Consider the following 8,834-nt stretch of genomic DNA (forward strand, 5'->3'; position numbering starts at 1 on the left):
GGCCTCGGTGGGCGGGGCCAGGTGCGGGGAGACCCGCGGGGACCAGTTCGCGGCTCGGGGCGGGGCCTCGGTGGGCGGGGCCTCGGTGGGCGGGGCCAGATGCGGAGACCAGTTTGCGGCTCGGGGCGGGGCCTCTTGTGGGCGGGGCCTCTTGTGGGCGGGGCCAGGCGCCCCCCGGGAGGCCCGCGGGGACCCCGGCGCGGCCGGGACCTGGGCGGGCGGCGGCGGCTCCCTAGCCTCGGTCACCTCGGCTGCAAATGGGACTATTACCCAGGGGCCCGCGGGAGTCCCCGGCCCCCAGGCCGAGCGGGGCCGCCCCGCAACCCCGCCGGGCTGGCCCGGTTTCCCGGCGGAGCGCCCGTGCTCTCCGCGGCCCAGACCCGCCGCCCCTGCCTCGGGGGACCTGCCGGGTTAGCGCCCGCTGGCGGGGGAGGTCGGGGCGCTGGAGGTGCAGTGCTGGCGACAGTGCCAGTGAGCGGAAGGCGCTCGGAGAGGTTCACAGCGACGCTCCCTTCCCCCAGCCGTCCCCCACCCGGCCCTCTCACGCCACGACAGCGCCACGGGCAGACGCTGTGTCTGTGGCAACCAAATGGAGGTGAGTCAGCCCCGCCCCTACCTTCAGGAAAATGGAGGGACACAGGGACACAGACACGGAAGAGGCCTATTATGACTCAGGGTGAGACGTGCCATGACACAGGCAGGGGTAGGTAGGTCCAGCAGGGGAGCCTTCTGCACTGGGCCTTGAAGGATGAGTAGGAGTCGGCAGCCAGCCAAGGGGGAGCGTGCTGGCCGTGCAGGGAGGAGCAGATGCAAGCGCTCGAAGAACAATGACTTTGTTAAAATAGAGGGTCCAGGGTTTGGGGGCACAGGGAGACCAGGCTCCTCATTTTCACCTGTTCAGGGATCCCTCTCTTCTTCCTCTCACTCCTCCGGAGCCTTGTATTGTAGGGTGTGGCTGGTTTTCCTGAGGACCGGAGCTGGCCTGTGCTGGGAGCCGCCCGGGGAGCAGACCGGCCTGGCAGCCAAAGGTACCGCAGGCAGGGAGGTAACGATGGTGCGTCTCCCTCCAGTCTCCTGGAAGTGCATGGCCCAGGGGTGTGGTACACCTGGCAGGCCTCCCCTCGCCCAGGCCCAAAGGCAGCCCCGACCTGAGCTGGAAAGGAAAGCAACCGTGCGTGGGCATCCCTCGGCAGCCAGCCACCTGCCCTGCTTAGGGGTAGGAATATGGGCCCGCACAGACGTTGGATTCCCAGTCCAACACGAAGACCCTCAGAGCCTAGTGGTGCCACCACCCCTCGCAGCACCCAACGGGGTCACCTGGCCCAGCTTGCACATCCTCAAAAACAGAGAACTCACTGCTCCCCAGGGCAACCTGTTCTATTCTCAGCCAAAAGGACCTCCCACCAGCTGGCACTTTACAGATGAGTAAACCAAGGCTCGGAGCTCATGAGGGCCTCGCCTAAGAACACAAGAATAAGCAGCAACACAGGGACAAGCCCCTGATCTTTGACTTGAAAAGCCCAAAGTCCGTGTGTTAACCCCCATGTCACACTCAGTGAGATCTGGGTCCCAGCTCTGCCTTCTGGGGTACCATCACTCCCACCAGCCCCCTCCACCCCAGGACAGGGTCAGAAAACTTCCTTTGTACCTCTACCCCAAGACTCAACCTTCATTCATACATCTACCCCAAGACTCAACCACCCCAAGACTCAACCTTCTTTCCTACATCTACCCCAAGACTCAACCACCCCAAGACTCAACCTTCTTTTCCTACATCTATCCCAGGACTCAACCTGCCCAGATGAATCTAGCCCAGTGACTCCCAATCCAGCACCCCGGCCAAGTAATTCCCACATCCCTGAGGCCAGCCGGAAACACAGAAACTGACTTCCAGATGATGGACTTGATCATAGCACAGGTGATATAGCCTCCCCACCATGCCCCTGGTTTTGGCAATGACAGAGAATACTTATTTGTCTGTAAGGTGGTGTCCTGGGTGGGATTCTGGACCAGAAAAGGGGCATTAGGTAAAAACTTAGAGAACCTGAATAAAATATAGACTTCAGTTATAATAATATCAACTGTGATTCCACTAATTGTAACAAACGCACCATACTACTATAAGATCTTAAACAATGTTGGGTGTGGAAGTTATTCTTGATACTATCTTCCCAATATTTCTAGAAATCATAACGTTCATTTTTAAGGGCCACCTGGGTGGCTCAGTCAGTTAAGCATCTACCTGCAGCTCAGATCATGTTCCCAGAGTCCTGGGATCAAGCCCTACATCTGGCTCCCTGCTCAGTGGGGAGCCTGCTCCTCCCTTTGCCCCTGTTACCTGTTCATGCTCTCTCTCTATCTCTGTCTGTCTCAAATAAATAAATAAAATCTTTTTTAAAAAGTTCCTTTTTGGGATGCCAGGTGGCTCAGCGGTTGGGCGCCGCCTTCGACTTAGGTCATGATTCCAGGATCTGGGATCAAGCCCTGCATCGGGATCCCTGCATGGAGCCTGCTTCTCCCTCTGCCTGTGTCTCTGCCTCTCTCTTTCTGTGTCTCTATGAATAAATAAATAAAATCTTTTTTTAAAAAAAAAGGAACTTTTTTTTAAAGATTTATTTATTTATTCATTCGTGAGAGACAGAGAGAGAGAGAGAGAGAGAGAGGCAGAGACACAGGCAGAGGGAGAAGCAGGCTCCAGGCAGGGAGCCCCACGTGGGACTTGATCTGGGATCTCCAGGATCATGCCCCAGGCCGAAGACGGTGCTAAACCCCTGAGCCACCCTGGCTGCCCAAAAGTTCCTTTTTGAAATGAAATTTCTTCTTCAAAAATCTTTATCATACATTGTATATATAACCAAACTTCTGTGACTCCTCCATAATCTTCCCTGTTCCCATTTCTCCTGGGAGGAGGAGCAGCCCGGGTGGGGAGTTCACTGACTTACACGAGGGACCCTGACTGCAGACCCAGGTGTCTTCCACTGCCTGTGAGGAGCGGGGGTACCTACACCCACGAAGTCTTAACTGTAGTACTCGCTGTTCCCCAGCACAAAGCCCTCTTTGCCATGCATGTTTGCGGAGAACAGGCCAGAATGCATTCCGTACAGCCCCTCCCGACCCTGCCTGAAGCCAGGGGAGGCTCACAGCCCGTGACTCACAGTCAGCCCACACAGGAGGGAGTCACTGAAGGGAAAAGAGGGCACCCACCCCAAGAAAGGGAAGAACTTCCCACCTAGGAAAAGGAGCTACTGGAAAGGCAGAAGTGGGTTGAGAAATGAGAATGACTCTTTCATTTCAAGAGCCACAAAAGGCTATTGCTATTTCACTTGCAAAGTACATAAATAAATAAACCAGAGATGGGCAGGTAAAAGTTACCTGTTTAAAAAAAAAAAAAAAAAAAATCTGGGCAGCCTGGGTGGCTCAGCAGTTTAGCGCCGCCTTCAGCCCAGAGCATGATCCTAGAGACCAGGGATCGAGTCCCGCATCAGGCTCCCTGCATGGAGCCTGCTTCTCCCTCTGCCTGTGTCTCTGCCTCTCTCTCTCTCTGTCTCTCTGTCTCTCATGAATAAATAAATAAAATCTTAAAAAAAAATCTTCTCAGAGCACCCAGGTGGCCCAGTCAGTTAAGCATCTACTGTCAGCTTAGGTCATGATTCTGGGGTCCTTGGATCGAGCCCCATGTTGGGCTCCCTGGTCAACAGGCAGCCTCCTTCTCCCTCCCCCTCCCACTCATGCTCTCCCTCTCTCTCACACACTCACTCTCTCTTTTAAATAAATAAATATCCTGGAAAAAAATTAGCTAGGGACGCCTGGGTGACTCAGTGGTTGAGCATCTACCTTTGGCTCAGCTGTGATCCCAGGGTCCTGGGATGGAGTCCCACACCAGGCTCCCTCTGCCTGTGTCTCTGCCTCTCTCTCTGTGTCCTCACGAATAAATAAAATAAAATCTTAAAAAAATATATTTTCTATAATAAAACATAGGCAAGAAGCCCTTTGATACCAGTCTTAGCAGTATTGGAGGGGGACCAGTCTCCAGCCAAGGGCAGCAAAAGGCAAAAGGTAAAATAAACTAATGGGATTGTATCAAACTAAGAAACTTCTGTCTGGTGAAGAAAATAATCAACAGGGCAGCCAGAGTGGCTCAGCGGTTTAGCGGTGCCTTCAGCCCAGGGGCTGATCCTGGGGACCCGGGATCGAGTCCCACGTAGGGTTCCCTTCGTGGAGCCTACTTCTCCCTCTGCCTGTGTTGTCTCTGCCTCTCTCTCTCTCTCTGTCTCTCTCATGAATAAGTAAAATATTTTTAAAAAAAAGAAAAAAATCAACAAAACAAAAAGGCAATCTACTTAGTGGAAGAAGATGGTTTGCAAGTAATACATCTGATAAGGGGTCAATGTACAAAATATATGAAGAACTTACACAACTTAATATTAAAACAAAATACCTGATTTAATAATGGGCAGAGGACCTGAACAGACATTTTTCCAAGGAAGACATGCCAATGGCCAACAGGACACGAAAAGATGCATTATCAGAGAAATACAAATGAAAACCACAATGAGAGATCACCTCACGCCTGTCACCATGGCTAGTACAAAAAAACCAGAAGTAACAAGCGATGGTGAGGATATAGAGAAAGGGAAACCCTCCTCGCACACTGCTGATGGGAATACAGCTGGTGCAGCCCCTCTGCAAAACAGTACGGAGGTTCCTCAAAATGTTAAAAACAGAGCCACCCTATGATCCAGTAATCCCATTTCTGGAATTTATCTAAAGAAAAGAAAAAAATATATTTATTTATTTATTTACTTACTTATTTATTTATTTTAAGAAAGAGCATGCTTGAGGGATCGGTGGTGGGGCGGGGGGCGGGGTATGGCAAGAATCTCAAGCAGACTCCTTGCTCAGTGCGAGCCATACATGGGGTTTGATCTCACGACCCTGAGATCATGACCTGAGCTAAAACCAAGAGTTGGATGCTTAACAAACTGTGCCACCCAGGTGCCCAAGAAAATACCAATTTGAAGAGATATGCATCTCATGTTCATTGCAGCATTAATTACAATAGCCAAGATGTGGAAACAACCTCGGTGTCCATTGACTGATAATGGGTAAAGAAGAGGTTTACACACACACACACACACACACACACACACACACACACAGACACTGTGGCATATTACTCAGTCATAAGAAAGAATGAGATCTTGCCATTTGCAACAACATGGACGGACCTAGGGGGTATTATGCTAAGTGAAGAGAAAGAGACATATGGCACAATTTTGCTTACATGTGGGATCTGAAAAACAAAACAAAACAGAAGCAGGCTCCCGGGTACAGGCAACAAACCGTCAGTTACCAGAGGGGAGGGGCTCTTGTTCTCTGCAGCCTTAGTGTCTTCACAGAAGTCATCTGTCACCGAAATTATAATTATAATTTAATTATATGTAAGGATGAGTATCCCTATCTGAAATAAATCTTTATAGCATGTACTTACATACTTGATCATTGTCTGTTTCTTTCTTTAGAGCCTCTTGTTCTCGTGGGTTCGCCCCTGATGTCTCTAATGCCCGGGACAGAGATGCCCTCAATAGCTACTAATTTACTGAATGAAAGAATGGATGAATCCCATCAAACAAGGAATAAAGGGATTCTCCAGATCAGAAGACAGACATGAGCCTTCAGCCTGAAAAGGCTTAAGGGGCCAACAAGACTGAAGCTTGGTTCCACCACTTTGGGTGCGGGGCCATCTCCTTAAAGCACCACATACACCCGCCTTGTTTTGTTTTTTTTTTTTAAGATTATTTATTTATTCATGAGAGACACACAGAGAGAGAGGGGCAGAGACACAGGCAGAGGGAGAAGCAGGCTTGGTGCAGGGAGCCCGATGTGGGACTCGATCCCGGGTCTCCAGGATCACTCCTTGGGCTGAACGCAGAGACGCCGCTGAGCCCTGGGCGTCCCTACACCGGCCTTGTGATCCAGGAATTTCACGGCGGGGCGCTCGGCTCAAAGAGATGAAACTAGACATCCACCAAAGACGTGTGTAAGGATGTTCATAACCGCCTTATTGGTCGAAGCCCCTTCCTGGAGACCAGGCCAGCCGCCCCGCACAGCAGGATGGACGGACAGACACCCGCGGCAGCGAGCGCCCTGGGCTGCTGTGCAGCAGTGGAGCAGGAAATGCTCCACGGACCCCAACCCGGGGTACTATTCAGGCCTTCCGACTTGCTATTCCTTTTTCTTTTTTTTTTTAAGTTATCACTACCCACGGTGTGGGGCTCAAACTCACGACCCCAAGATCAAGAGTCGCACGCTCCACCGACAGAGCCAGCCAGCACCCCAATCTCTGTATTTCTGACGCTTTGTCACCCCCGAGCCTGAAGAGACCGCCCGTCGCAGGGCTAACCAGTCCCTAGCGACAGTAAGTGCGGAGCCCGGGAGCCTTCCTGCGCACCCGCCAACCCACAGCCAACCCACAGCCGCGGCTCACAGGGGGGGCAGGGTCCCCCTCAGCCAGGGAGCCGAGGACTGGGGACAGGCAGCTGAAAGAGATGATCCGTGGCCGGTCCTAACCTGTCTACCCTGCCCAGGCTTTCCCCGCCTCCCCTCCTCACCGCCCCCCCAACCTTCCGCCTGGCCAGTGGGGTGACAGGTGACAGCAGGCGTGTCCCCCCTGCTCCTGGGAACTGTACGGAGCAAAGCATCTCGCCCGTGGCAGCCGCCTCCCGAGCTGCGGCCTCACCCACCCGAACAGTATCACACCAACATCGTAAGCAAGGAGCCCAGGGAGCAGGAGGCCGCCTGCCCGGGCCCACCTACTGCCCGCACCAGCCGCGAGCGGCCCGGGCCACCTGCTGGGGCCGCTGCCCCCACCGCCACCCCGTGGTCACAGATCCCACCCTAGAATTCGGAGGCCGGGTCCTCCCTAGGTTCTGACCAGAGCCCTTACGTGCCAAGATTCCAGGACGACGCTCCGGGCACCCCTTTTCTTCAGGTCCTAGTTTAGGAGGGGATCCTCCGAGGGACAGGTATCCCTTGCCTCCCCCCAGGGCCGGGGCGGCACCTGAGCCCGCAGCGCTGACAGGGGGTGGGCAAACTGAGGTGCGGAGTTCCCTACCTATCAGCCTGTCCAGGGGAGCAGGTGGGGAGCACTCCTTAGAGGTACCCATGAATTTGGAACCACACACTGAGAGTGAAGGGCACCCCCCTTGGGCACCTTGGCATCCGCACAGGTCCTGCGGCAAAGGCCAAAGGCCGTAGCTGTGCTGTCTGCTAAAGCCCCACTCCTCCTCTGATCTAGTGGGGTAGGAGGGATCACATCCACAGAGAACTTGGAGGGAGGGAGGAGGGAGAGGGTTAAAGGGAGAGAGAGGGGAGGAGGGGGAGGGGAAGGAGAGGGTGAAGGAGAGGAGGGGAAGGAGGGAGAGGATGAAGGGGAGAGAGAGGGAGGAGGGGGAGGGGAAGGACAGGAAGAAGGAGGGGGAGGAGGGGAAGGAGCGAGAAGATGAAGGGGAGAGAGAGAAGGAGGAGGGGGAGGGGAAGGAGAGGGTGAAAGGGAGGGAGAGGGGAGGAGCTGGCCATGGGCACCCAGCCCCCACCCAATACCCAATATTGCTAAAATTAACTCCACCCAACCAACGCCTGTAGAGTTTGGCTAATACGTTCAGTGGCCCCTCAGCCTGTCCACCTTCACCCCTGAAGGGACACACACCTTTTCCAGGCTACGTGTGGCCTCAACAGCCTTGCCTCCGCCCGCCAGCCACGCAGACAAGACCCGACCCTCCTCCAGGAGCACAGCTGGGACGTCACGTGGATGGCGGCTCCCTCTGGCGAGAGTCACCCGACACACTTTGCCCCAGGGCTTACGAATCCAGCACCTGGCGGCGGGCTCCGCACGGACAAATTCTGCCGAAATCCAACTCAGGCTGCTCCTTCCAGTCGGCCCAGCCTCCCCAGCCTCCAGCCTCGGAGGCCCCCCTCTAATGAAAGGCTCTAAGATCCGAGCCAATGAAGTCAGCAGGCCCTCCCTGCAGGGCCTCACTCCTTCACCCTGGAGGCCGGCAACCTCCTCTCCTGCCCCCACCCCCACCCCCACCCCCCACCCCGGGCTCTCCAACCACCCAGGATGGCCATGAGCTGCCCAAGGGGCAAGAAACTGCCTCTTTTGGCCTCTGATGCAAGAAACTGCCTCTTTTGGCCTCATGCTAAACACCATTAAAACCAAAATTGCTGGGCAGCCCGGTTGGCTCAGCGGTTTAACGCCACCTTCAGCCCAGGGCCGGATTCTGGAGACCCGGGATCGAGTCCCACGTAGGGCTCCCTGCATGGAGGTGCTTCTCCCTCTCTCTCTCTCTCTCTCTCTGTCTCTCATGAATAAATAAATAAAATCTTTCAAAAAAACATTGCTGGCTACATATTGGGCTTTCCTGCAGATAGAGGTACTCACGGGACTCTGAGCCTGAGGCCCTCCAAATGCAGCTGCCCCTTTGCTTGGGTCATGGAAATTGTATCCCACAAGCTCAGCACAGCTGACGAGGCCCCCCTACAACAGGAAGGAGCCAAGCCTGGGCCCTCTGGCATAAACCACCTGGCTTCCCCTGTCCCCAGTCCCTGGCCAGAAGCCCTGTGCTCCTGCCAGCGGGGAGGGAGGTCCCCCTCTCCCAGGCCCCCTGGCTAACCAGGAGCCCCCCACGAACTGAATGAACATCAGCTCTCAGTGAGAGCTTGTTGACTGTGTGACTTGGACAGGCAACAATCATAGCCATGACAGTACTCGTTGGAACATTGCTGCTCTTCACCTCTTAGGATGTCCTGGCAAAGGTCAGGACTCAATGGTC

At 54.6% G+C, this 8,834-nt stretch overlaps 1 long non-coding RNA gene across 3 annotated transcripts; it reads left to right on the top strand.

Moving 5' to 3' along the window:
- Positions 1-166: 166 nt before the first annotated feature.
- LOC140640470 (uncharacterized) lies at positions 167-8,376 on the top strand. 3 transcript variants are annotated; one of them, XR_012037187.1, is made up of 5 exons: positions 167-595; positions 949-1,054; positions 1,786-1,918; positions 5,523-7,025; positions 7,718-8,376. It is a non-coding gene; the product is annotated as an uncharacterized lncRNA (long non-coding RNA). The 3 variants fall into 3 exon arrangements; XR_012037188.1 differs by lacking the exon at positions 7,718-8,376 and having other exon boundaries at positions 186-595; positions 949-1,045; positions 5,523-5,770; XR_012037189.1 differs by lacking the exon at positions 7,718-8,376 and having other exon boundaries at positions 186-595; positions 949-1,028; positions 5,523-5,770.
- Positions 8,377-8,834: the final 458 nt, after the last annotated feature.

This window comes from Canis lupus, chromosome 9 (assembly GCF_048164855.1).
Source record: "Canis lupus baileyi chromosome 9, mCanLup2.hap1, whole genome shotgun sequence".
Lineage (NCBI taxonomy): Eukaryota > Metazoa > Chordata > Mammalia > Carnivora > Canidae > Canis > Canis lupus.